Here is a 24,455-nt window from a genome sequence, read left to right as displayed (position 1 = left end):
GTACGTGTAGCGAATGCCATCAATTTTATGTAACAACAATGGTAACAATATAATCTTATCTTTGTGAAATATAGCGAAATTAACTTATTTATTTTCCAACGCTACAGTGCAGCTATAAATGCAGTAAGAATTTTAAGTTTGACACGTAATACAACGTACGCAGCTTAGCAAGCCATACCTCTCGTCATGAGATACCTCCTTATTCTGCTCCTGCTGCTCATTGCATCGGCGATTGTTCATGTTCATGGGAAACGTAAGTCGTCACCGGCAATAAGGTTTCGTGGTAATTTCATTAGCGCTGAATGGAGTAGGGTTAGGCATATGTAACCGTTTTACGCCACACGAGGCATCAAAAGTACGCCGTTGATTTATACATCTATTACCACCTTCCTGTGAATCGTGTTGACAAAATTATTAGTAATATAAATCTAGATATATGAAGACTACATCAATATACACTATGTGATAATTTCTTAAATGAAAACAAATACTTAGCTATTTTTCTAGGATATCGAATAAATTTATCAAATCTTTACAACAATGACATTCCTCCAGTAATTGTAAACAGTTCTGTATTCAAGTATCAGGAATGTATTAAGAATTTTAGGTATTCTAATGGATAACACACTGTCCTGGACATTTCATGCCAAGCATTTGGTCAAGAAAGTGTCTGTTACATTGCATCAGTTTCGACGAAACTTGAGTTATTCTCCTTTTTCGTTAAGAAAGATGTTGATCCAAACTATGGGTTATCCTATTTTAGATTACGGCGCTGTAATTTACAGCGATATCTCAGAGAAATGTAATGCCAAACTCCGGCATATTCAGAATGCCTGTGTGCGATTTGTCTTCAATATTCGTGAAGACTGTCACATAACATCTTACTACAAAGGCGCAGACTGGTTAGAAACTTGGAGATAGACGACCATACTCAACTGATTGCTTACTGCTGAGAACTTTAAAATCGAATGCTCCCTCATATTTGACCAAGTCCTTTGTTCAAATGAGTCAAGTGCATGATCGGCACAATAGGTTTACAATAACAGCCTTCATGTTCCACAGCATCGTACTGTCAAGTGCAGTAAGTCGTTCATAATTATTTAATGATCTTTATATGAAATACAGCAAAGTAGTGTCGGAACTCAGAAAAAATGTGTTAAATACCGCTACCTTTCCACTCATTAAGCCATGAAAGTGAATTTTCACCAAATTAATTAAATAGTACGAAATATCATAATCTCCTAAATACATTTTAGATTCTCAGTTTTATTCTTAATTCATCCTCGGTATTAAAATTCTTAGCTTTCTCTTATTCCTCTCTTTCCTTGTTAGTATAGGTTATGTTTATGAAATGGTAAAAGTAATATTGTAATCTCTTAGCTGTTTAGTTTTTAATCTTCTTATATCCTGAGTAGGAAAATGTATCTTAGTTTTTGTGTATTAACTTTATTAGATTGTGTATATTAATTGATATATTTAAGTTTGATTGGCGTGAGTTACATTCAAAGGGACCTCTGGTCCTACTTGTAATTAACTTTAAATAAATACATTTCTATATCCCTATTTGTATAATCTGCTTGCTGTCATTTCTTGATGGATACAGTACTTTTGCCTCCATCTTTTGGCACAGGCCTGAGTAAAGTGTAGCTTCCACCGAAGTCCCAGTCAACATCCATGGCTGTGACAATATGGAAGTTGCTGGGGTATGGATGGTGCTGAGTAATGACATTCAGAGCACGACTAGTGCATCTGAGTGTTATGAACGGTGCTGCCCATAGTATCAGTCGATCTGCAATAGTAATTTCTGACCCAGTGAGGAAAGCAGTGGCAAACTACACCACTCCTCATCTTGCCTAGTACGCCTCATTTTGGTGCTGCCATTGGTTTTTGGGGTTTCCTTATAACCGCATAAACTTTGGTGGTGCTGTTTGAGGATCCAACCAGCCTTTGGGCTGATGACCTAACAGACAGACAGACAGACAGACAGACAGACAGACAGACAGACAGACAGACAGACAGACAGACAGACAGACAGACAGACAGACAGACAGACAGACAGACAGACATCTGTATAATATCTATTATACTACATAGATATATAGTATATCGTTACGTGTCTATATTTTGTAAATATTAACATGACACTTTGTTTTTACACCGAACAGGAGGAAGGAGACGCTACCGCATCTCCTCATAGTGACATCACAGAACAACTACGGGCTTTAATGGAACAAATACACTCTATGAAGGAAGGACATGAGGAACGATAAAGGTAACTAAATTTATGTCACGAGAAGCTAGATGGTAATGCCGATTCCTTGGCTAGGCAAAGCAAAACTTAATCAAAAGAAAGTAAATTTAAAACCAAATTCCAGTGATTGAATCTTAGGAGTATTCCTGGAGTATGTTGATGTCATCCGTTCAGTCGAATAATCCGACCATCGGCAATTCTATGAATTGGCACTCTCGAAGTAGTCCTGTTCCTCACTGCCTCCTTTAGCTGTTCCAGGGTGATGGTGTTGTTTGTTTTAATGGTGTCTGACCAACGAGTCATCTGGCGATCTGGTCTTCTTGTACCACTAATCATTTCTAGCATGATTACGTCTACCAATGAATCTGATCGCATAACATGCTAGTCTCAGCTTCATAATCATACCAACGAATCAGGCGGGTGTCTTCCGCATCGCGCTCCCAGGCCGTCTTCAGCGTGACATCACGCGGTATGAAGTCAGCACTCGTCCTCCTGCTGCCGAACTTTTCAGTTAGTTCTGCTTTGTGATTTAACCTGGTGTGAACCCGTGCAGTGAAAATTATGAGTGGAAACGTTAAAAGTCGTATTTATTGTGCTGTGGTGCAGTGTCGTAATTACTGATTTAATTGTGGCGGTGTTACGTATCACAGCTTTACAAAAATGACGAGTTAAAGCGTTTGTCGATTTCTCTCTGTAAGCGAACTGATAAATTTAGTCCGGAAAATTCTCGCGCAAATCCTGTTCATTTCCTTCCGAAGGATTACGAGCGATATATGAAAAATAAGCTCTTCGGTTTGCTCATTAAGAAAATTCTACGCCCAGGTGTTGTACCGTCTCAATTTGTTCTCAACTGGAATGGAGGTTTTACTACCAAAGGACCTAGTACAGGTATGCATTCTCTTACTTCCATATATGTCCTCCAATATAATTGTTAAGCTGTTTTGAAAACTTTGGCCTAATAATGTCCAAACACTGTTCTATGTACTGGCACTCCACAGGTCTCCACTGAATGAGATAGACGACATGAAGACAGAAGGCCATGTCTACTCTCACTAAATTATCCCCCAAGAAGAAAGTCGACCAGTCAACTATTACTGACACAGTTGGAAATAATAAGGATGAAGAAATAGAAAAACTTCAAAGACAAGTTGAAGAATTAAAAAGGAAGAATGCTGCTACTTTGGTGACGCTGAACGCTACAAGAAACGAGGTTAAAAATGTAGAGGTCCACAGTATGCCATATCAGTAAAAATACGACCGTTACTACCCAAAGTGGCACAAAATATTATTTCGAAAGAGGTAGAGAAAAGTACTATCAAACTCTTTTACAACAGGACAGATACGATGTCTCGTAACTGCGAACAAAACTGTGAAATGGTCCTCAGAAGACATTTGGAGAACTCTTTTGCAGTGAGGGCACTTTCTAAGAAGGATTATGCTTTCCTCAGAAATAGAAACACTCCTTTACCTGCTAGATCTACATTGCAGAAGTGGATACGAAAACTTAAATGCAGACCTCGTATTTTGAAGGAAGTGCTCCGCTTACTTAAGTATCGCGCAGTAAATTTTCATGGACTGAAAAAGTATGCTGTCTTGGGTTTTGGTGAGATGAATATTGGCCCTCGTATTTGTTCCAATAAGAACGTCCTTGTAGTCATGGTTCGAGGTTTGTTTCTCAATGGAAAAACCTGTGTATTATGACTTTGACAAGACGATGACAGCCGGACTTCTGCAGGACATTATTACAAATATAGAAGCTTGCCAACATTAATGTTGTTGCCGTAACATGCGATGTGGGATAGAAAAACGTTAAAGTTTGGAATGAGTGCATGTAAATATGGCCAACGCTTTCTTTTATAATCCCGTGCACAAATTAATAAAATTTTGGGATTTCTGTAATGTGCCTCACCTTTTAAAGATCTTGAGGAACCATTTCTTAAAGAAAGGTCATGTATTGCCCGACGGAACTGAAGTACATAGTGGTATGATACAATAATTTTTTGCACACCAAAGTCGGGACCTAACCCCAACGTTTTTTTCAATGATGTTCACCTGAACGTAACTGTACGATCTCGTAAAAATTTACGATTTGCTGCACAGTTTTCTCTGGGCGTACTCGTAAGGCAGTTAAATACTTCCTGCACAAAGACCATAAAATTGTGTTCTCCGTGCTGGTTAATGACGTATTCGATGTATTAAATTCTAGAAACTCCAATCACCATAAAACTTCAATCAGAATTGGCTACGGACTTAATTTTCACAGCCAAGAAAGTAACCTGAAATGATTTCTGGGCATTATCTCCAAAGTAAGGGTTGGCAAAAGGAACATTTTACTACCTTTTCAGAAGGTATTTATAATTTCATTTAATTTATTACTGTTCCAGAACCTGAAAAGGCAACGCATTTCTTACATACTAACATCGCGACTAAACCAGAATTTTTCGGAGAAATTTTTCTCTCGTGTGCGTGGGTTGGGAGCTTTTAGTAAAAACCCAACACCCCTTGAAATAAGAAATCGAATTAGTCTGCTCTTATTACTGGGAAATTCAAACTCAGTTCCTTTATCTGGAAGCACTTCGGATGGAGAAGCCTTCAATGGCCCATCAACAAGTCTTGTGGAACCCGAGTCCGAAGAAAATTTAATGGACTTTGTTACAAGCGAGCTGTGCATTTGCATTAATGACGAGTCTGCAGAGGCTTGAAATGTTTTTCGAGGAAGTCAAGGAAAGAGTGTTCATATCAATCGGTAGAAGGAGAGGATGTTACTGAAGATTCCGTAAAATACCTCGCGGATTTTGTTGCTTTCAAGTGTCGCTTGATTGTTGAATCTCTTCGTAGGTACCTCGAAAGAAAACTATTCACAGTAGCGAGAAACCTATTACTGGAGCTCGGTTATTTCAAATGAGTGGTAACAAAACATAGCGCATTTCTAAATTATATTAGGTGTGTTTCACGATCAGACTGCCTCTAGATGCAAAACTGTGCCAATAAGAAGGCCAAGCTTTGGGCTGGTTCATTAACTAATTAAGTCTCCAGACACCTAAGCTTTAATACTTAATCTAATCCCATAAAGATCTCGATATGATTGATTTTTCCTATGCCATTTGATCTAAATTTTTGCTTCATCAGGAAACAAATTAATCGTTTTGCGGTGAGTGGCAAAATTTTATTTCTTATCGTATGTCATGTATTTGATAGTTGACTTTAACCACAAAATATGTGACGATATTTAAAACATTTACACTCATCTTGCTTGTAAATCTATTGGAAGTACTGAAATCTTGAACTAACCGTTCCGTCGTTGGTCGACAGCCACAGCTGCTCCAATAGAGCAATATCGAATTCTTAGACCTTGGGGTCGTGGCGGGTATATTTCGGTCACGATACTGACCAAACGATGGGGTTCAGAAGAGAGCCTAACTACTGTACATTAAATGAGGAGCAAATAAGCGCTTACTAAATTTTATTAAACTGTCAATGCAAAAATATCTTTACAAAAATCATCCATCAAATAGTTTAATTATTTAAAATATTTAAACGCAGTCACATTGCAATGCGTGAATGTTATCTTCTGATTATTGTTTAAGCCTTTCTTCATAGGAAAGTAAAAATACCATAAAATTAGTGGACAGCGAAAACTAGAAAAACGAAAATTTAAAAACCTGAAAATCGGGCACCTTTTGATCCAAACGATAACTGACAATTAATCCACACGATCTGTAGAAAATCTGACCTTCAAGAAGTAGAATTTCAGATTTACATTTAATTATGGTTATCCACCAGTCTGATACCCTGCCGGATATGGGAACATCCGCTGAATGGACCCTTAATCTAAGCAAATTGACTATCAGTTGCTTTGGATAGGTTGCGAAATATTATTGGAAAGCATGGTGTTCACTACAAGTTAACAGCAAAGGTCATAATTAAAAATAAAATTCCACCATATATTGTCATCTCGTGACACCCATAAGTTACGGAATAATCCCGATGCTGAAACATGCATCTCCCGAACAGCTGCTCAGAAGGAACCAACAACAACTCGATCCGAGAGGATCTTACGTTACGTTGTTCCGAAGGAACAAAACTGCGTAATGCAGGAAACACTTATTCATTATGCATTTAGAAGAAATGCTAAGCAGTGAAGTTAATGAAAAGCGGTAAGTCACTTGAAAATATCCTTATAGAACCAACTTTCACGTTATAAACCTTTATGTTAAGTTTAATAGATTTACAAGTCCACACGATAAGATAAGTCAAAGGAAATCTTTCCATTCCCAAAATGTACTACTACCACTACAAATCTGTCTACATATGTTTGTCCCAATGAACTAAACTACAAGTTATTGGTAGACCAATATCTCACCTAATATAAAGTGAAAGAACGTTTCTTGGAAATGAAATACATCAAGAGCTGACGAATCGAAACCGCATTCGTAGCGCAAGTCCTAAATAAATCAGCTAAGTGTCAACGCACGGCACTATCAAGGTATATCGGACATCTGAACGATAAAATAATTAAGTCGAGAAATAAAATAAGAAACCAAAGTTCATTTTGAACCAGAACGTGCGTGGCAAACAGCAGTAATCAAACTCCGTTAGCTAAGTATCCACGCTGGACAACTCTCACATTCATGCCACTAGTGGTTCCATGCTATTACGTAAACACCTTCTGGCTAGTAAGGATTATGCCGAAACATGGCCTCAATAATACTTTGCTAACACTCTTCGCATTCACATTCACTACTGCAGACACTAACATCGTTCAAGTCAACTCGCAAAACACCTAACCTAGGACTTGACTATATACACACGACACCCTAATCCTGTCGTCGAGCCTACGTAGAGACTACACACCCTAACAATAAATTCTATAATACACGCAGCATCCTAAATCTATCGTTGAGCGGAAACTGGGATGTCCACTCATCCGTACATTCATATGATACGCGCAACATCCTAAATCTAACGTTGGATGTCTACACATCCTCTGCAATGTCAGGCGAAATCGTAACTTCAAACACAATCGCTGATATTTAACTTTCAACGTTGTCGGAACTCTGGCACAATGAAATGAAACTTGCCACAGAATGAACTCAAGTCTGAAAATATAACTAAGTCCATTCCTTCCAATAAAACGTGAAACACCGGGCGAGTTGGCCGTGCGTGTAGAGGCGCGCGGCTGTGAGCTTGCATCCGGGAGACATTAGGTTCGAATCCCACTATCGGCAGCCCTGAAAATGGTTTTCCGTGGTTTCCCATTTTCACACCAGGCAAATGCTGGGGCTGTACCTTAATTAAGGCTACGGCCGCTTCCTTCCAACTCCTAGGCCTTTCCTATCCCATCGTCGCCATAAGACCTATCTGTGTCGGTGCGGCGTAAAGCCCCTAGCAAAAAAAAAAAAAAAAAGACGCGAAACTGAAATTAACAACACGCGGCTACTTCAATCCATGACTGAAACACAACCTGAACACACGCAGTGAAGTTCGGAAAATAAAGTATAAATTCAACGCTCGTCTAACTTTACGTAAATATTGCCTAAACATTAATCACCACCATTACGGCATTCAGTGTAATCCAGGCATGATATATCCTAACGGCCTACCATTGTCAACATTCCAAACATTTCTTTCCACGAACGGTTCAGTGAAGCCAATTTTCCATCAATCTACGCAGCCACACTAAAATTTTAATAACGTCCAATATTCCATCCCACAATGATTCAATTAAGTGATAATTTCGTTTCGTAATAAAAAATATACTGATTTGAATTTTTTTACAATAATTAAATAACACCACAACCGTGTTTCAGAATGCCTTTTGTGCGTGAGGTCACTGATCATAAAATGCACTATGCTGGTTTTACATAGAATCGTCATTTGAACTTAACTGCCAAGAGCTACAATCTTCTACAGAAATTGTTTATCATGAGAAATTCTCGACTTGAAATCATAATAGGAGTTACAACGCGCTATCTTAGAATCTGACCACCCTTAAATCAGTCGGCTGTTCCGGATTGCTAACAGGACATCGTACACAGCCTGTCTCAGAAATATCGCCATCAACGAATGTAGCCTGTCTCAAAATCCTTCCCCATGGCCTATCATCACGGCTGCATCCATACTCATAAAATACAGGCTTTCTATGCCTTCAACGTCTTCATAACTATTCTCATAACATTTCATTTCCAACACAATAAATTTCTTCCTGTCCAACACTTTCAAATACGAATATTCCCATGACGAACAACGTTACGAGAACCTTTTAACTTACTTCATTCCATCCTTCCGGCCTCAAGAACAAAGATAACATACCGTGATTTTCCGTTTCACAAAATACACGGTGTTACAAATGTTTAAACTATCCAAAAAATAAATATAACATCAGTTATCAGACTTCACTGTATTTCGGTAAATACGCAAATCTCATTCGACACTACTGTTAAATACATGTTTTAACATAGAAAAATTTATACTGATGTATTTGTTATTATTATTATTATTATTATTATTATTATTATTATTATTATTATTATTATTATTATTATTACTATTATTATTCTGAACTCATATGATATTTGAATTTATCATCTTCACCACGACTTCCTAACTTTTATCAGCTTGAACAATATTTCTTCGATTTTTAGCACGATATTTAAATTTAGCATTTCTTAATTTTCTGAACGTGATTTTTACGGCACTGAAAAGTTTCGCACGCCGACAAGAACCGTTGCTTACGCTATAATACAAGGCCTTGAAATGCACTAATGAAAACGGGTGCCACCTTAGTTTACCGCTTAGCCACTAGGTTCGCGCTGTTGCCCCCTTGTGTTCGCATGGCCGTGTATGTCTATAAGTAAATTTTATCCTAAATAAAGAGAGCTGAATGTTGTAGGTGTCTACAGTGAATCTCGTGAATCTTTTCTCTTTCTCTGGATGCATTTGAATGTTCTTGATATATGACAGGAAATCATTTATTAACCAACTGAGGCGTTCATCTTCAATGCTGAAAAATGCCAGTTTGTTCTCATTCCTGGAATATGTCCCATACGAGGTGTTGCAGACATCATGGGCATCGAACCACTTCATAAAATGCTCCATGAAAGAAATTGTTTCTTTTAAACTGTTCCTGTCTTTAATGTTCTCGGGACAAACCACCTCCATACCCTTCAAACCAGCGATTGTTTCAGGGGAAAATACAATTTTGGCTCTTGCTACATTCATTTTCTCCAAATTTGTAGGGTAAACTACTTTTCTGGTTAGTTTTCTCACCGGCTTCATAATTGAAGATTTCTGGAGTTTGAAAAGAACTCTCAAATGATCGCCGGTCACGATAGTATTGTTTACAAAAAAAGTCTCGTGACAAATGTTGGGATCGCACGTTTTATATGACGTGACTGGGATCGAACCTTAGGAACAGAGGCCTAGTTTTATCAGCTGGATGTTGTATCTCATGCGTAATGCTTCCTCCACATAATGTTTCGAACATCGAAACATGTACCTGAGAATTGTCGGTCACAATTCTGATCACTCTGAAACCACACTCTTCAACAGCATTTAACGCATCCAAGGTTAATTTTGCAAGTTGTGAGCCCGTAATGGATGAAGTGAAATAGAAAGACACCGGTATTCTGTAATATGTAGAGAGTCCCTTGAACAAAATGCAGAGTAGTTTATTGGCCAACCTATCTTCGATTCCAAGAGCGTCAATGTCAATGTCATTCAGTCCAATAAACATATCTAATTTCCTGTCATACATAAGTTTCGGCTTTATGGACATTTCATCATTATAAGGGAACCAACCTTTTCGTTATCGTTCACTAACGACAGTTTTTCTACCAGTAATCGGGCTTTAGTTAGCGAAGTTATGCCGGTCTCCCCTTTTGAGTATCCAACATACGATTTCAACGTTCTTGGATGAGGAAGATGCAAAATATCGAGTGTTCTGAGAAGCCGATAACCAGTTGGCGACCTTGAAGATAATAGTACACAAATTTTAACTGTAGTCTCCTGGTATTTACATTTCTTTTTTCCAAAGCTCTGAAGTTGTTCTAACAAAAAGTTTGCTTTCATATTACCTCCCTCAGCTTCCTTCTGAATTTTAGAAACTCGACCTGCAAGATTTCCGGGATCCTTCTTTACCTTACTAAGTTCTGCTTCCAAGTCACGAATTTTTACGCGCAACTTCTTAATAATTGTCACGTGCTTTCTATTTCTTCTGATCTCCTTCCTTAATTTCCTGGTAATGTATTTTGGTACTGTTGATTTTAGGACGGGAGAAAACTGTGTACCTACTGTTGTGGTGCCTACATTTATCAGGTCAGACTCTACAGTATTATCAGGCACAGGAGAATCCGATTGTTCCACACATTTTCTCTTATTTCTTATATACTCATTTTCACTGTCCGTTTTTTCAAGCTGTCTTTTCTTAGGAGCTTTCCTACATTTTAAAGTGACTTGTTTGTGTTTGGGGAACTCTGTAAAAACTGAAGGGACTTTATTAGGCAGGAGCGTCTTTTTAGATGTACTTATACTAAAGTCTTCTTCTCTGAAGTGTTTACTGCACACCCTCGATTTTTCTGTAGGAACCCAGAGAGATTCCGGCTTGTCTCCTCTGCGAGATATAGCAACAAGCCACCGTTCTTTTAAAGCACTATTCACTGGAAACTTGCGAAATGAAATTCCACTACCTTTAATTTGTCGTGAATGACAATAAGGAACACAGCAATAAACCATTATTGAACCTGCGAGTGCTTATTATCACAAGAATACACACATTCACAATCAACTCAATACACACGTTTAAAGGCGCGAACCTGGTAAACAGGGGGCAAGGTAACGATCCTAGCGACCCGCCAATGAACTGCAGTGTGACCACTTCTATAGCGTTTTACGGGCTCTATTTCCAGGCCTTGTATTATAGCGTAGGCAACGCAAGAACAATAAACACTTCGCCTGAACATTTTAAAATACTTATTCGACACACGCATTGGAAAATTTTCGTGGGACAAATAAATTACATTTTATCTACAACATTAATACAAATTAGACAGACCTGTTGATGGAGTCATCTCGGAGTCCTGGTTAAATATTAGTCAGCTTGCCTAAGATTCAGTCGCACGTGACTGGAGAATACATTTTCTTCTTATAAACTACTTATTATTACAAAGATTTTACACTATTAATAAAAATACCACAAAGGATGCACTATTCTCGCCCTTTATAACGCGAACGTATCTTCTCTCTGCTGGACGACAGCAAACTGTTTGCGGGAGCTATCTTCTCACCCACCCAGTTAGGCCAGGTGTTCAAGAGATATCAAACTCGACCCTGTCTCTGGCTAGCTCCAAACTTTCTATGATAATATTACCAACACACAATAGAATAAATGAGACCAGCTAGGTATTTTTGTTAAATATCAAATGCCTTCACGGTTGCCGTCGGCGGAAGTTCAGGATTTTTATATCACTTTCAGGTAAATTAAGTCGAGTCATCCTCATGCATGTATAAAGCACGTTATTTTTGGAAACAAAATACCGCACTTTTCTCGGAGACAAGCAACGTGGGTTCCTCCGCTCAAACTTTCCGATCGAGGTGTGAATACTGATAGGGGGCCTATTTATATCTGAGATGACGCTGCCCTGGTCATGAAGTTTTGTGGTGCAATCCTCTAATTTCATAACCGCTGGACCAATCTTCCTGAAATGTATTCCAAAAATTCAAACAAAATTACAATTCACAATTTTGTTGTTTTTATATTTATCTTATTCTTGCAACGGGCGTAATTAATGAATAAATTTCTGACACGTAACTTCGCGCTCTTTCTAAGGATTTGTCCTTCGCACGTGTCGCTACTCTGCCAATACAGACGCTAACTTATCTCCAGGCTTAATTACATTCATTTTCACCCTGTGGTTTCTGTCTTAATTTAATATTTATTACTAATTTCAATTCTTTATTCCTGGATTAACTATGTTGCCAAAATCTCTCGTTGTGAAGTTTTTCTATAGATTGTTAAATTAGTCAGTCCTCGAAATCAGCCGAAGTGTCCCGGCATTTCACGAGCGGGTGGCTCGCTCGCCACGGTGAGTTCTGTCCCACGATCTTGGAGGGTGAGATAATATCGCAATAAAAATGGCTGCACCAAAATTTTTTTGTAGCTGCAATATTTATCTGTAATATTTTATCATCGTAGAATTATGGGTTCAGTACCGGTACTTATCGAATCTGACTGAACCTGATTATTGTTTGATGAAAGATTTGGAAGATGGTTCACAGGCGCGAGAATTGACTGGCTTGTTGTACTGCTACTGTGTAACCTACCCGCTATCGTTCACCCTGTGTGATGTCATTTCGCTCCAGAAAATGGGAGTTTCACCCGGAGTAGCCTACATAGCTTAGAAGTGTCCTTGGTATTCGTGACAATCTTCGCCAACACCCGAGCTCAAATGGGTCGATCTTCCCCTTGTCTGCCTGTTTCAACGTCCACACATCCATACGTGAACAGTAGGAATATAATTGCGTTGACTAATCTGTACTTGGTAGCCAAACTGATACATCTGCTCTTCCTTATCGGGGACATAGCATAACGATTCATTCAAGCGAAATCCGTCTTTTAATATCAGGACCGCAATCTGTACTTTGACTGATTTTGGCTCCCGAGAAGATGAAATCTTCCACACTCTCTGTCTCCTCCCAATTTAGCTTTAGACAAACTGTACCACGCTCATCCGTAGTCATAACATTGTTCTTTCCAATATTGCGATAGAGGCCCATTTTTCAATTTCATCTTTCAGGCGGGAAATTAAAAGCTTTAGATCTTCTTCTGTTTCCGCCAGCAGAGTTGTATCATCAACATATCTCAAATTCTTTATTATTCCTCCATACAATCTTCACACCAAGTACACTGGAGTATGCTGTAGTGTAGAAATTCATAGCTTCCAGGATTTCACTCATGATTCCAGTAAAGCAGGTAGGAGAGGCACCAGATGTAGATATAATGAGCGACTTGATAGACGCTTGCCATCGTTTACCGAAACTGCCAAGTCAAAAATATAGCGGAATCGTCGTCGTTACATTTGTACATTTGTACGACGCTCTTATAACGAGGTCCTTATGGAACATCGTCATGCGAAACGGAACCTTTCCATGCGACATAAAATGGTCTTGGCAAGGGACAGTCGTCCCTGTTGTGTACATCAATGAACGGTTGGTGTCTTCCCGACGAAGGCTTTTAGCGCAATCAAGGCACTGAAGGAGCGAATGATGAATACTCATTGGTGAAAAATGGAACGATATGTATGAGGAACAGCCAAGGTTGGCGTTCAGTAACAATTAATGTACCCTAATATAAGATCTAGAAAAGATATAACGGTAGCTGACTGACTACCTGACTTATAATTTGCTTTACGTTGCACCGACACAGATATGGCTACAGTGGAATAGTGAAGGGCTAGGAGTGGGTAAGAAGCAGCCGTGGCCTGAATTAACGTGCAGCCCCAATATGTTCCTGGTGTTAAAATGGAAATCCGTTATCAGGGCTACCGACAGAGGCGTTTGAACCCAACATATCACGAATACAAAGCTCACAGGTCCATGACCCCAACCTCACGTCCAACTCACTCCGTGCCTAGCTAACTGTAATGTTAGTATTTAACATCAAACCGTTAGAGGACTTACGTTTAAACTAGATTTATTCAAAGAAAATGTATGTCCATCCGACAAGGATACATCGTTGTGCCGTAAGATATTTATGATACTGAGGTATGTAATCATTGCTTCCTACTGTACAGGGTGAACGAAGCTAACGGCACGAGGTGAGTTGGGGCAGAATGTACGGCAGTCGAAAGGAACAGAACGGTACTGAATAGCTGGGTGACCGACCTTCACTCAGACTCTCTGCTGCTAAAATATTACCAAGGGGAAAATTATGATTCCTTACCGCTGTTTATATGATATGTCTCCAGGTTTTAAAGCGGAAACCTACAAAGAATAGTTCAGGTGCCATGAGTCTCAATGTAGATCATCAAAAGCAAATAAGTAATCATCATCAAATGCCGGTAAGCAAATCGATTCGAGGGTTTAGTTTCAGAGATGAAAATTTTTGAAGCAAAATTTGGCTCACAGTTTTTTAAATATAAAACTGAAAGCAACATTGAACAATGTGGGTGACTTTCTGGAAAATCACTGTGAACTGGAATCTCCTTTGCAATTTCTATTTGAACGATATTGTCTCATAATAGAGCGACGAATAATCCCTGAAGGTAAAGTGACACACCTTGTGCTAGGGAGACCTAGGATTCATTTAATAAGAGAATAAGTAGTAATTGGTCTCTAAGACGGGATACAGTTTGTAATTCCTTTTTCTTTGTATTCTCCCTTCGTAATACTTGAGATGCATTATCAGTAGACAACGTTGTCTCAGAAATAATTATGGTATCTCCATGAATAACAAATTCTATCCTGTTCCAACGAGCACGTTGTCTGGCCCTTCTAGAATGTTGAGTGGCATAGCTCATATCGTCTTCTAACTGTAATCATTTGAACTTCATCAATATCTTCCTTCGCATAAGAAATTATTTTTCTCTTACATTTTCAGTGGATGTTTCGAGAACAGTGCGAAACCTGTTTTCAAAGTCAGCTAAGTTACTTGGCAATGTTTCAATTTGCCCTGATTCAAAACATCTCTAACCACTGCCTTTCGTTTATTAAGATTGTTGTCTGGCTCCATCGCTAAATGGTTAGCATGCTGGAATTTGTTCCAAGAGGTCCCGGGTTAGATTCGCGGCCATATCAGGGAATTTATCTTTGATTAGTTAACTCCTATGGCTCGGAGGCATTATAATTCATCTTAGGTAAGGCCCTGTCTCCACAGACGTCAGTTCAAAAGACATCCATCATGTCTCTCCGGAGGCCAGACATCATTGTACTCTGCTACTTCGTATTGGTAATGACACTGAATTCTCTATAGTCTTGCACGATTGTTCGTAGAGGGTTTAAAGAGCCTTTGTGGTTAATTACAAATCGCTGCTCCTTGTGTGATTTTTCACTTGGTAATAACGTGTGGCAGAAATTTGACGTACCTTACTTGCACTGTTGAAGTGCTTGCAACAAGGAGCAAGGGAATTCATTAATGTTATTGTTAATTAATAACTTATTATAAATAATTTCCCAGAGTATAACATTTCCTAATTACTACAAATATCGTAAAACATCTTCCGTTTTATATTTTAACCTTGAAAATCACCATTGTAAATGTATTTCCAATCAGAGTTGTTCCGTAATGTTTCATTTAATTTAGTATTGGCTGATATATATTTATTTTGCTCTGATTACAACTGTACGCATGACTTTTAGATTGATGAATTCCTTCTCCTCTAGCTGACCTGATACTCAGCGCATATTCTGAGAAACTGTTGGCATCTGAAGACGCGCCCAGCAACAGTATCAGTGACACTGTACTTCAATCTATTACGGTCCTCTTAGTCAAAATATGATCATCTTTTAAATACGCGTTTTCATTTTTACAGGAAGTCAGCGAGGAAATATGATGCCATACTAAACGAAAGATGATTCTACGACTACAAGACGTCTTCCAACATGATTTATATTCAGAAAGACTACCCCATGCTGTGGACGGTGCAAACGTTCCAGCAGACATACAACTATGGACATTTGAGAAAAGACGGCATTGTAAATTATATACCTCTTACTACTGATTAAAACTTTTTGATAATTGATCAAAATTTACAACGATCAAATTAAAATGAATAAATAAATTTTTGCGAAAGGTCAACGTTTATATTACTTCTAATTGCAATAAGCGATGGATGCTTCATTTAATTATTTCGAGCGGCTGTACTTCGTATTTTTCTGTGAGATCCTTTCCAGGTAGTGGTTTGAACATAAAAAAATGAAGTGTCTCTGGAACTCTTCTACAAATGAAATGTTTAGTTTTTCCTTATTTATTAAAATATCATTACTGGTACACCATTCCTTCTTCCTGCCTTTTCCCCCAACATTATACTATCAGTACTAATGTTGAATAAGCTTATTTTTACGAGTGGATGTCCTTGTCCTTGCTTTTTGACAACCCAAACTCATAAAGGATTAGAATACTTCGGGCTCGGATAACTAATGCAGGCAGTTTGACAAGAGATTAAGTGTTGTCGAAGAGAGTTCTTGTAAAAAATTGAAATGCAGGGGTACGGTATTCCATTTTGAGATTGGGGAACTTCTATACGATTTTACACGAACATTCCACTTTTCTTGTGCAAAACTCAGGCTGCATAGCACAACAAGCTAAAACTAAGCAAAGTGAGCAATGGCTTCTGCAGAAAATGAAGGAAGCACTTTTTGTACCGGAAGACGAACAAGTGCAATACATTTTACCTTCCGACAGACCGTTCCTACCAACCTGGTAAGAAACTATCCGAAGGGCAGGGAAATGTTATTTATCAGGATGTCATTTTCTATAACTGGCAACGAAATGGCCATGAGATCTTCAAAATAGCAGATAAGAATCCTTAAACTTCTTATTTTCTTTCCACAAAACTCTCAAAATCTTCAGACATTATTTTTTAAACAATTTTATAATTGCTGTGTGGACTGCTGCGTCAGCAGCAAAAAGCCTCCGTTATATAGACGTAATTGTTTAGAAATGAAACTGGACTATGTCAGGGGAGTCTGGTGTTTGTGGTTATGAGTAGACCAAATTGTAAGGAGATAAAGGGATTATACGATAAGAGTGCGACGAAGTTACTGCCATTTGCAGAGGATATTGTGGTCTGGGGAACAATGAGCAGAGACCTTGATCAACACCTCTCATCAGCCTTACATTCAAACTTGTATGTCAACGTCATCGCCGTCCACCAAGGCACACCATTTGGAGTTTGGGAGCCTGTTGTATGGATTGACTGCTGCGAAGCCATCGAGTCGGACCGGCCACTGCAAGCAGACATAGGAGTGAGAGCAGGACGGAACATGCTAGAGGCCATTACATAGGAAAAGTGCTTACGCCTGTTCTCTTGCTCTCGTGCTTGCTGAAATTCTATACTTTCTGCTCCGGTAATATCAGGATTTAGGTCCCGTCTATCCAAGGCTTTCTTGCATTTCTCTTGTTCTTCTCGTTGATCTTGAAGTTCCTGCACATACCTTCTCTTCTCACGATCACGGTACTCATGTTCTCTGTAGCCAGGTCTCTGTACTTGACGATCGCTCAATTTCTCTCGCTGGCCGTAACGCTGATATGGACGACTTCGATTCCTATTTTCATGCCGATTATGATCTCTATTCTATTGTCTTCTTTGGTATGGTCTGGGATAATCATAATTCTGTCGATATTGATGATCCTCATAGAATTCTCGACCATTTCTTCCCTTTCTTTCCTCCTGCCTGCGTCTTGGAATAGCCCCAGAGGCCTGATATTTACTTTCTTGATTGCTAATTGATTTTGTAGCATCTAAGACGAATGCCCTGTGTTCTACGTTTTTCGCTTGCCTAGGCAGACTCAAATTTATTGTATTATCAAGCTGCCTTAAGATTCCCTCAGCTTCTTCCGGATTCTGTACCTTAGCTGTGATCATCATACGCTGAACGTCGGGAGGAAATTGCTTTACTATCGCCTGTACTAGCTCCTGCTGACACGGAGTGTTGTCTAATTCCTTTATTTTAACTAATTGGTGGAGGAAATAATCACTGTAGCGTGTATGCATAGTTGAATAGTATTTCCTTGAATATAATTCAAGTCTCAAATTTTGTTGCGCATCCGTTCCCCAGAAACGATTAAGAAAGGCCGTTTCGAAGTCCTCAAAATTATCGAATAAAATCGGAATCCAATGAACCACGTTTTTGTACTCCCTTCAAGGTATCTTTCTGCAATCCTCAACTTCTTTTCTTCGGGTATTTGCATTTCTTTGAAGTAAGCCCTGAGATCCCACAAGAACATTTTTGGAGTTAATGAACTACTCCCATTGAACTTCCGTGGTTGCTCATGTGTGATTTTGAGTACATTAATAAGACTAGCCGGTGTAACGACTGTTTGTCAGCCTTCAGCAGAGACTGGTTGACTAGCAGATTCTTGATTCATGAATGTTACACGGAAAGGATTAGTATCAGATAATTTAGGTTTCGTCCCGGTTTGATGTATCTGTTTCTTATCTCGGCCTGTTCCTCTGACACAAATTTAACTAATGTTGCCAGATTTTCGCTTTGCACTTGTAGTTTATGCAACTCACTACTCATAGCCTCTTTCACCTCTTTTCGTACGCCTTCCTCACTAAGGACAAGATCTATATCTAATCGTTCCCATTTATTATTCATGTTCGCTTGCCACTATACTATATCTTGTTTTATCCCAGCAAACTGTTATGTAACCGACTCTTGGTCTGCCACACGATTGGCTTCCACAGCTCTCAGTCCTTGGTCTAGCCTTTCCATGGTTTCCTGAACCTTTGTAGTGGCCACACTGAGATTATTGCGCGTCTCAGTCTCAATCACATTTACCCTATCCTCAACAGTAATAATTTTCTGGGACATCTTCTCACACTGTGCCTGTACTTCCTATTGGTTTCCTGTAAGCTATTGGTGAATGATATAGTTACAGCACCTATCTGCTTAATTAACTGCTTGTGCGCGACAGCTAAACTGTGTAATTCCTGCTCAGTCTGTGCCTTTTTACTTTCACAAAGTTTTAACAATTTTTCCTGGTTATCCAAAAATTCTTTCCTCAGTTCGCCCTGACTATGAGAGATTTTATCGTCAGGTGTTTCCAACATAACCCGCGTGTCTTCTAATTTTTCAGAAAATTCGTCTTTCAACGCAGTGCGTGTGTTTTCCAACTGTTCTGTTAAGTTTTCGGTTAAGTTCCTAGTGAGTTCGTCTTTGAGCACGGTCTGAGTGTTCTCTAATTTTTCCGAAAGATTTCCAGTTAAGTTTTTAGTGAGTTCCTCTCTGAGCACGGCCTGAGTATTTTCTAATTTTTCCGAAAGATTTTCAGTTAATTCTGCCTTAAGCACTGCTTGAGCGTTTTTCTAATCTATCCTGACCTTCCTTCACTTCACTCTGTACAGTTTTCAGTTTGGTATTTAGCAAGTAAATACCTGCCACCAATTGTTCCCATTGTTCTGGCGTCGCAACCATAGTATTCATAAAAAAGAGCTGCTCCTAAGACTAAGTGAACTTAGCTGCTAACATGCAACAACAACAACAACAACAACCCATTTTATCCGTAAAAAGAATAAATACAACTAACATTTATTTTATATAATATATAACACATACAGTGAAATTCTACCTTTTACACAGTGTTTATCTTTACCATATAATTGTGAAGGTTCTGAGTATCAGTCTGGTCATTCTAATTATCCTACACAGACTTACCATTCTAGTAACCTATATACGACATTCTGGCCCCACGTTGGGCGCCAGAAAAACTTTTATTTATATTACCTATGCACCCTTCATGAGCTTCTTCGGTGTTGACTAGGTGTCCATTATTGCCACGGCTGCCCCTAAAAATGTACTTGCCGAAGATGTGAGATCTCTGTCCCAGGCGCGATCAGTCCCCGTCGTCGCATAGGGATGCATAGGGATAGTTCATTAAGGATAGTCTACTAACTATATAAATCATGACACAGACTGATTTTTATAAAATTTGTGTATAACATTTTATTAATTAAAATGAAGAAAAATGAAGAAAATAATCAATTAAATATTAATCAATGTGATGTAAATTTTGAACTGATATCTTAGTGTTACATTATTACAATATCCAAAAGGGTAATTTTTTCAAAATAAATGCGTTACCACATCACTGATAAATTTTTGGAATAATTAATTCGATAATTATCAAATTTATATACATGGTTAACTACCAGATTTGTTCCTAAAAATCCATAAATGCCTGTGTAAATGTATACACCAACAGGGTAATAGTGTTCATGTAAAATGTAGTAATAGGTGGACCACAATAATAATAAGAAGAAGAATAAAATAATAATAATAATAATAATAAATTTATCTAAATGAAGTTACAGTGGCTAACTAAAACCAATCGTCAGAAGCACTAATAATCATCCATCAAACTCAATAAAAGACGAAAATAAAGTATTACAGAAGTTACGTAAATAAATAAATAGGTTACTATTTTAATTAATTAAATGGTAATTATATTTATAAAATGCATAATTAATTGCTTTGAAAGATTGATAACATGCCTCCTCATTATATTATTTTGGAAAGTCTTAGTGATGACATATAATAATAATAATAATAATAATAATAATAATAATAATAATAATAACATAATGATCATCGTTCTAACAAAATTAGCACTGGTGTCCACCATAACTCGTTACCACTGTGTATATGCAATCTATAACTCAGAACATTCACTTTGCACTAATTTATACCATTGGTGATTACTCTTTACTCTCATTAACAGAACTTATGGAATTTCTTTGTTTAAAATAATATTTTCCATTACATGTTACAATTCAAAAGAAATAAACTTGCTCACTGTGTAAAGAAAGAGACATCAACTGCCTAAAACTTGTTTTTCCAAAATAATAATAATCATAAAATGTATTATCAAATAGTTACTGAACCCCATGCTCCTTTATAGAATACATAAATGTTAATTAAAAATCTTACAGTTCAGTAACATATAATATTTTTGGGCGTTGTTGTTGTTGTTGCTTTAGAATCTAAAGCGTTTCTTTATATTGTGCGCGAGTCTTACCATACCTTATTCTACATTACACTAAAGAGAATATACTCTCTCACTTAAGAAAATAGCTCCTAAGTTATCCTACTATTTACACCAAACGAAATACACAGCCAAAGATAATAGCCTAACACGTAAACTAGCATTAATTATATACAAAATGTACATTAAAGATCAATATCCACCATAGATTCTTCCAAGAAAATATCATATGATCTCAAGCTAACACCATTATTTCATATAATTGTTGGTCTATTTCAGCGTCCAAATAATATTAATTCGCTGAAATAACCATTAACCACGACCATAACCAATTATTCTCGTGGCTTACTCAAGATAACGCACAATGACAGTATGAAATACAGTTCATGTCGTTATAAGGATCGTAGCACAAACAAAAATAATAATAATCATAATAATAATAATAATCATAATAATAATAATAATGATAATAATAATAATAATAATACGTAGTGTCCCGCAAAAAGCAGTTCCTGAAAGTGAGCAATACCAAGCACTCATAATAAATTTATTGGGTGTGCACCATGCGCCAACACAAAGTTTCAGTGGCAATCAAACGTATTCCATAAATTCTTCGTCAATAATCGATGTTGTGTCACAATTAACCCGTAATAGCGTCATTAGGTCCCTTCAAGTACGTAATATATTTTTGACTGGCTCAACATCATATCTACTTTTCAATATTAAATCACTTCGGCTCCATAATTCCGGCATTCACTACATCTCAGCTGCCTCGCTGATTTCTTTTATTTCCAGTCAACCTGCTAATATATACATATAAATCTCTCATTTTTTCCTTTCAGAATAACGTCATGTATCACATAGTTCGGTTACATATGGACCTTACAAAATCTCAGAATGTTATCGTCACTCAACATCGCAGTTATTTACTCAACAACAAATTAATCTAATGAATATAAGTTATATATTAATGTTAATCACCCAATTATTTATTACGGTACTCGCTAAAAAAATGTAAGAAAAGAAATCACGACCACCAACATCTTTACAGAAATTATGATAGTGACTCCCATAGATTATAATTATAGCATTAGTTACATTATCACCCTCATACCTCAGTATATTGTTCTGTACACAAAATAATATTAATAATAATAATAATAATAATTCAGAGGCGACAATCGTTTAAATATTTTAAAATAAACATGCTTACGACACCACACCAAGCTGAAATTGTGCTTCATACACTCGTAAAGATCATTACCAATAATCTGAAATGTCGACATCTTGATATTAATAATAATAATAATAATAATAATAATAATAATAATAATAATAATAATAATAATAATAATAATATCTAAGCATTGCGACAAAAATATCGTGAATAAATTGACTGTGCCGTCTGGTCTACTAAATCTACAACTCGCGCACCTTACATCTAGATTACATTAAAGAAATGCTTTAGATTCTATAAAATAACATGATAATAGTACTCATATTAGCAACCAATCGTCACCCGTCTGAGGAAGCAGTCATGGGGAATTAGTGATCCATATTACTATAATTTAGTTTCTTCATCTTTCTTGAAGTATCCATATTGCTTACTTGCTACTTACAACTAGCACTAACACACTTCCACACGATTTTTTATGGTATCACTGATACAAAATATTAAAACACTAATCACCTAATATGTACATACCCTACGCCCTGCTCAAATGCGAAAGCTAGTTAATACGGTCTGTCGTCTTAGACGTCCCTTTTAGTTTCCTTCACACGCAGTGAAATACTTGGTGTTGTCAGCTCTCCCCCTGAGTCTTGACAAAAGGAACAGTTAAACGCGAGGGTTCGCTTTCAGCCTTGACACAGAACTGGGTAGTGAAAGTACATTCTTCCCCAGAGAGCCGTCCGCCAGCTGACTGATCTGAACAGAAACAAGAAAAATGTTTCCAAAACTTAAGTAATCTCCTTGCCTGTTAGAACGTCTGATTCCCTTCACTGGTTAACATACTAAACTCGTATCATAAACATTGCAGTTATTAAGTAACTTAAAATCTTATGTCGGTAATATATAAATTTGATTTTATAGAGTATGTTTATCCATTATTTAGTTCGCTTATACTATTACAAAGCACTTTCATATGCAACTGGCGTTTCTAAGACTCAACTTCGCATGAATATATTAGCACATACACTTAGTTCACTGCGAAGATTCACAAGTACGGAGCAGTGCCCGACACGCGTCTTAGCACGACGACTCTCTCGAAGATGACTGAAGGTTGAAGATAGGGGCTTTGAGGTGGTAGAATCACTTCTCGGCGGAAGAACACGTGCTTTTGACACACAAAAATCCCCGGCGGAGCGCGTTTCTTAGTAAAGTGTTGAAGGAATGTAAGGCACTTATTCTATTTATTCCATAAAATGCATGTCAATGTGTTGGTGTAGCGTGATTGCAAAATTGTTCGCAACCTTTTGTATTATACTGATAGCGTAGGTTGGACTACTTCTTCTTACGCGCTGTCAAATCAACTTCATGATGACGGGGATTACACATCTTTGTTGCTACCCAGAGATTCAGAGCGCAATTATTATTTCCCATTTCCATTAATACATTAGTTTGGTCCAAAAATTACCTGCACATTACTAATATCCTGCTGTTGTAATATCCATATTAATTATTAGCCTTGATTGCAGATGAATTTAATGTTCTATCCCGATAACTTTGAAATTATTTTAATAGAGCAACCTGATTGGATCCCATATTTTCGCTGTTCACTTTTATGGACGATTCCATTCCCAATTAAGGGGATTCTGGTAGTAATGTTCGTCATTTTCTATCTCATTCTCCAATGGGATTTTCCACTACTACTGCGTAGTTACAGCTCTGACTCAACAGACCGGGTGTGGATTGTTTACCTTTTAGAGATAGCGTTTTCTTCCAGAAGAGAAAAGAAGCGTGGGCTCATGCTGATTCTTTGTTCATATACACTGGCCTCCTGAGTATTCCATAATTTTATAAATTTAATAATATACATGACTATTTCCATCCAATATTAAATATAATTAATTGATTTCCCCAATCAGGCTCATATGATGGGTGCAGTACAGATATACTGTTATGTATCGTTATGTGTCTATACTTTGTTAATAACCGAGCTCGATAGCTGCAGTCGCTTGCGTGTGGTCAGTATCCACTAATCGGAAGATAGTGGGTTCGAGCCCCACTGTCGGGAGCCCTGGAGATGATTTTCCATGTTTTCATAGTTTCACAACAGGCAAATGCTTTAATTGAGGCCACGGCCGCTTCCTTCCACTTCGTAGGCCTTTCCTATCCCATCGTCGCCATATCTGTGTCGGTGCGACGTAAAGCAAATAGCAAAAAAACAACTTTGTTGATATTAACTGAAATTTGGTTTTACACCGGATAGGAGGAAGCGGACGTTATTACTACTCTTCGTTATGACACCATAGAAGAGCTACAGGCTTTAACAGTGGAAA

The 24,455-nt window shown here is 37.8% G+C and overlaps 1 long non-coding RNA gene across 1 annotated transcript; it reads left to right on the top strand.

The window, feature by feature from the left end:
- The first annotated feature begins 129 nt into the window (after nt 1-129).
- LOC137502678 (uncharacterized) lies at nt 130-16,043 on the top strand. The gene is made up of 3 exons (XR_011018825.1): nt 130-253; nt 2,166-2,272; nt 15,778-16,043. It is a non-coding gene; the product is annotated as an uncharacterized lncRNA (long non-coding RNA).
- The last annotated feature ends 8,412 nt before the right edge of the window (nt 16,044-24,455 follow it).

This window comes from Anabrus simplex, chromosome 1, assembly GCF_040414725.1.
Source record: "Anabrus simplex isolate iqAnaSimp1 chromosome 1, ASM4041472v1, whole genome shotgun sequence".
Lineage (NCBI taxonomy): Eukaryota > Metazoa > Arthropoda > Insecta > Orthoptera > Tettigoniidae > Anabrus > Anabrus simplex.
Note: the sequence above shows the minus strand (reverse complement) of the source record. Positions and strands in the feature narration are given on the sequence as shown.